We start from the raw sequence: 4,954 nt of genomic DNA on the forward strand, positions 1-4,954 counted from the left end.
CCTTATCCTAAGCTTGGATTTTAAGATCTATTAGAAACCTAGGATGGGCTTAGTTTGAGGGCAACCAGGCACTGCTATTAGTAGTCTGGTAATAATGGGCCTATAATTCACAGAGGCATGAATTGGGTCAATGCTAGGCTTCACTAGAAAGCTAGGTTTTTCATCAAATAAGGACGCATAATGTGGGCTTCACTTTTTGATCTGGTAGTGTTGGTTTAGTTTAGTTTTATGTTTGGGCTTTGACCCATTATTGTACTCCCACCAAAAGTAGTGATAAGTAGACTATAGTTTGTTCCACATGCTAAAAATAGTTGAAAAATGCTCTAATATACCGCTATTAAAATTCAAAACAATTGGAATACAACTTAAGCAAGTAACGTATTCAATTTTTTTTCCTCCAAGGCATTCATTCACGTTGAGCATGTTGTAGAATACAGTCCCATATCAGACAACTAACAAAATAATATACAACTTATATATGAGGTTCACTACTAAATATCATTGTGACTTTTTGTAATTAATCTCATTGAGTTAAGACAATATCAATAATGTGGTTGGTGGACCAAGTTATTCTTGCGACACATCTTGACCCTATTTATTTGGTTCGAGCTTGCTTCCTTAAGGGTAATGACTGAATGATTGGGTCATTAAAAAGATTGGTGGTGCCTCCTGATAGGATTTTTACCACTTATTTTCTACCACATGCACAAAAAGGGTTAAAACACCTAAAATACTTGCAATAGAAACAAGATTATCGTCGCATAGTTGGCTCTAGTAAGGTCATTTTTCATAGGGATTATTGTAAACAATTTATATCTTAAAACCAATTCGTACTACGATCTAGTGGCACTACTAGAAATTATAATTTTGCCAACAAATTATAAGCCGAATACTCACGCCAGAACCAATTTAATTTGTCAGCTGAATACTCACGCCATAACCAATTTACAACGCCAATCTTAGCTGAGAAAATTGGAACATTAGCCGATGATCATTTTGTAGGCGTAAATTCGATGCCCTGACGAATTTTGTTTTGACAGGTAAACTCTGGTGGGAACTGTTCCCGCTGTATTGAAATATTAGCCGACGATGTGAGGCAACAAAATATTTCATCAGAAAATTGATAAGAGAGGCAACAAAGTGTGTCATCGGCAAATTGATAATAACTCTACGTGATAAGAACAAACTTATCAAATTCCCAAGGCAATCCTAACCTATTTTGTCGGTTCACATCCCCCAAATGCTCATGATCTCCCTCCCATATTCTTCCTAATCCTATTTTGTTGGTTCACATCCCCCAATTGCTCATGTTCTCCCTCCCATAATATTTCTATTCCTATTATGTTGGTTCACATCCCCTAATTGCTCATGATCTCCCTCCCATATTCTTCGCTCTCACCGCGCCATCCAATTTCACTTTCGTAAGAATTCCTATTTATCGTGTAACAACTTGGCATGGTCTTTCCCACTCAGAAACAATTTTGACGATCCTAAATCTCTTAAGTTTATATATTGGAATAAAATCACACCTCATTTTTTATTTTGTCAGGTGAACTTCAACTTGGACACCAATATTAAAGAACATTATGACTCTATTGATAGACTCATGTCTAGATGATACAAGGAGTTCAAGTATGAGTTACATGTATACTTTTTAGAGTGGGAATTGGCTGAGGAGGCAATGGAAAATCCTTCGAAAGAGATGGACTCAAGACCTGGGGAACTTGGATAGTTGGAGTTTTTATGCGAACATTTTCAATCAAAGAAGTTTCTGGTATTGTTTTAGTTGATTCATGCATGCATTTGGTCTTAATTTTTTGTTAAGTATATGGCACTAGCTAAAAAACTGTTATTGTGGTGAAATATAGAAACAATTAGAGGGTAACAAAAAAAATCGAGCCCAAAAGAAGTATGAGCATCACGCTGGTTCACGCCCACTTGCCTACATAATGGAGGAATGTACATAGGTTAAGCAATGAATGTTTTAATGCTATGTTTGTAGCAAATTAGAATTTGGCGTATACGTTTTGAGTATGAGGGATAAGGACTTTTGACTAAATATAATGTTTTGTTATTTAAGAATCTAGTTGCTAGCTTGATCCATTTTTATGGCTACTTAATTTCTGCCATTTATAGTTGATCTTATATATTGATCATTACTATCTTTGAACCTAAACTAATAAATGGCAGGGGGGTTCCCAATTCCCTGAGATTGTTACCTTTGAGATTGCTTATGTCGGGAAGAACAAAAAATGGACCAATGAGACTGCCAAGTCCAAATTTGTAAGTCTAAAATTGTATATTTTTTTAGTTTTGCATAATAAAAGAAGCTATAAATTTTTATGTGCTTCGAGATGTCGATACTAGAGAATTAGAATTTTATGGAATGTTGACTAGTGTCATTGAATTGTTATATAAGCAGGGGTATAAACTGGTGTTACTTAAGTGCCACTGGTTCAATACATACCTTTCTAGATAAGGGAGTATGAAGCACGACTACCTCTTAATATCAGTCAACACAAACACTCGTTGGTATGATAATGATCCTTATATTCTTGCCACTTAAGCCAAGCAAGTGTTTTATGTGGCTGATCCTAAGGCAGGTAATGGTTGGAAAGTAATTCAAAGAATTCAACATAGAAATGTATGGGATATTCCGAAAAAGAGGGACTCCGAGGGTGATAATAGCAATGATGATGTGACATACCAAGAGAACTCTTCATCAGACATTCCCGATACAGCATAGGTATAACACAATGATGAAACTTTGACTCTGTACTGCTTGGAAAACGTTCCTCCAGTTGCAGTTGAGATTGACTCCATCATTACAGATCTTGGGGCTCTTCCCTAGAATTGATGAAAATGAATTCATTTACAATTATAATGAAGAAAGTAGTACATATAATGATGACTACATAAGCAATGAGGAAAATAGTACTCATGATGCTGATAGTTCAAGCAGTACTATTGATGACGATAGTGATCTGGATTATTAGTAAGTCAGTATTTAGTTTGCTCATTGTGTTTTCATCTAAATAATTTCGTCATTTGTCTATGCATTTTCCTTACCACATTAGTTTGCTAACTTATTTGTTTGTTTTTGTATTCGTTTTCCACGTTTTTATTGGAAAATGAAATAATTGTATTTGCTTTGATTGAATCGCACTTGTAGATGAAAAACATGTTCTTGATTTAACTATTTCATTTGGGTTTGAGTTTATGATCTAGGTTTCCAATTTTTTATTGATTTGGGTATCCATTTGTATAATATTGGTGAAAACAATGTCCTTTGGCTTTAATTCCAAATTTCCAATATAATTTTTCGATATTGTGGTTCAGGTTTGACATATTTGATTTTCCTTTCTATAACACTTGCAGGTTGTCTATGCCTAAGTGGAATTCTAGGCTAGATAGCTTACAACTGGTATCAGCCAGGCATGGAGACCAATGTGAGGATCATTCACGCCTGGTAATTTTGATATTTGAGGATTAATTTGATTAGTAGATGTCTATGTCTTCTTGTTTACATTGATAAATATTATAAACAGTGGTGAATTAGGATGCTTTTGTATAGTTTATTTATGTTTTCAGGTGCATATGCTTATGTTCTAGAGTTATAATCTACTTAGCTAGGTGATTGGTATTGTTATGTTTATATAAATTATAGACCCTTCAAGGATTTATATCATCTACTTATGATTTAATTGCTAAGGCTACTACTCCTAGTCTCGAAAGTCTCTCCCTGTTTCCTTCTTTTTCTCTTGAATAAATGGTCAAATCCTTGCTTGAATATGACTTCTCTAACTATCACATCCCAGTCTCAACTCCGCCGTAGCACGATATCATCCGCTCTAGGCTTCCCATTCCTTTACGGTTTTGTTTCTAGGAACTCAGACGAGAACTTCCCAGTGGGTCACCCATCCTAGGTTACTCTTGCCCGAACTCGTTTAACTTTGGAGTTCCGATGGAATCCGAAGCCAGTGAATTCCTAAAAGTCCTCGTGTTATAGGGAGGGGAGCAAATACATATAAGGCACATCAATCTCTCTCCGTTGGTTGACGTGGGATCTTACAATCCACCCCACTTAAGGGGAACCCGGCATCCTCCCCAGCACATCCGCACTGAATGGCAGAGTGGCTCTAATACCAAATTGTCACATCCTAGTCTCGACTTCGTTGTAGCATGATATATTGTCCGCTCTGAGCTTACCATTTCATCACGGTTTTGTTTCTGGAAACTCAGATGGGAACTTCCCAGTGGGTCACCCATCTTAGGATTGCTCTTGCCCGAACTCGCTTAACTTCAGATTTCCAATGGAATCCGAAGCCAGTGAGTTCCCAAAAGGCCTTGTGCTATAAGGAGGGGAGCATGTAAATATAAGGCACATCACCCCCTCTCTGTTGGTCGATGTGGGATCTTACACTAACTCTTTCGTTGTTTGAATTGGAATGTTGAAGATGTGGCACACCAAAACCATAAAAATATGAATTATGAAACTTTTAGGATAGTCTTAAACTCTTATAGAAGCTTTACTTTTGCTTTTCACGTTTTCTTTAATTAAAACTTGTAAACCCGAAATCAACTTGCAAATAATGCGTAAGCTTAGCTGACAGACATCCTGTACGAAAGTCGCTATAACGTCTTCTAGGGAACTTGGAATCACGAACCGTAAAATTCCTTTGAAAGCTAACTTACATATCTTTTCAATGGTATAAGGCTCAACACCTGGTTCCTTCTGAGGAAGTACAATTTAACTCATAAAGTTGGCTAATCTGCACATATAGTTCCTATTCATTTCAATCGAACAAGTTCTCTGTTTTCTTCTTTCTTCATCTTCACTCTTCAAACCTAAGAAATACATAAACTAAGTGAAATAAAGAAAATATTGAATTGCATTTACAAGATAACTTAGTAACATAATGACATTAAAATAGTAGTAAAGTAAAAAATAACA

General features: G+C 36.0%; 1 long non-coding RNA gene across 1 annotated transcript; it reads left to right on the forward strand.

Moving 5' to 3' along the window:
* Nucleotides 1–1,644: 1,644 nt before the first annotated feature.
* LOC126629892 (uncharacterized) lies at nucleotides 1,645–2,284 on the forward strand. Its single transcript, XR_007625887.1, has 3 exons — nucleotides 1,645–1,774; nucleotides 1,869–1,967; nucleotides 2,191–2,284. It is a non-coding gene; the product is annotated as an uncharacterized LOC126629892 (long non-coding RNA).
* The last annotated feature ends 2,670 nt before the right edge of the window (nucleotides 2,285–4,954 follow it).

The sequence above is a fragment of the Malus sylvestris genome, chromosome 7, assembly GCF_916048215.2.
Source record: "Malus sylvestris chromosome 7, drMalSylv7.2, whole genome shotgun sequence".
Taxonomy (NCBI): Eukaryota; Viridiplantae; Streptophyta; class Magnoliopsida; order Rosales; family Rosaceae; genus Malus; species Malus sylvestris.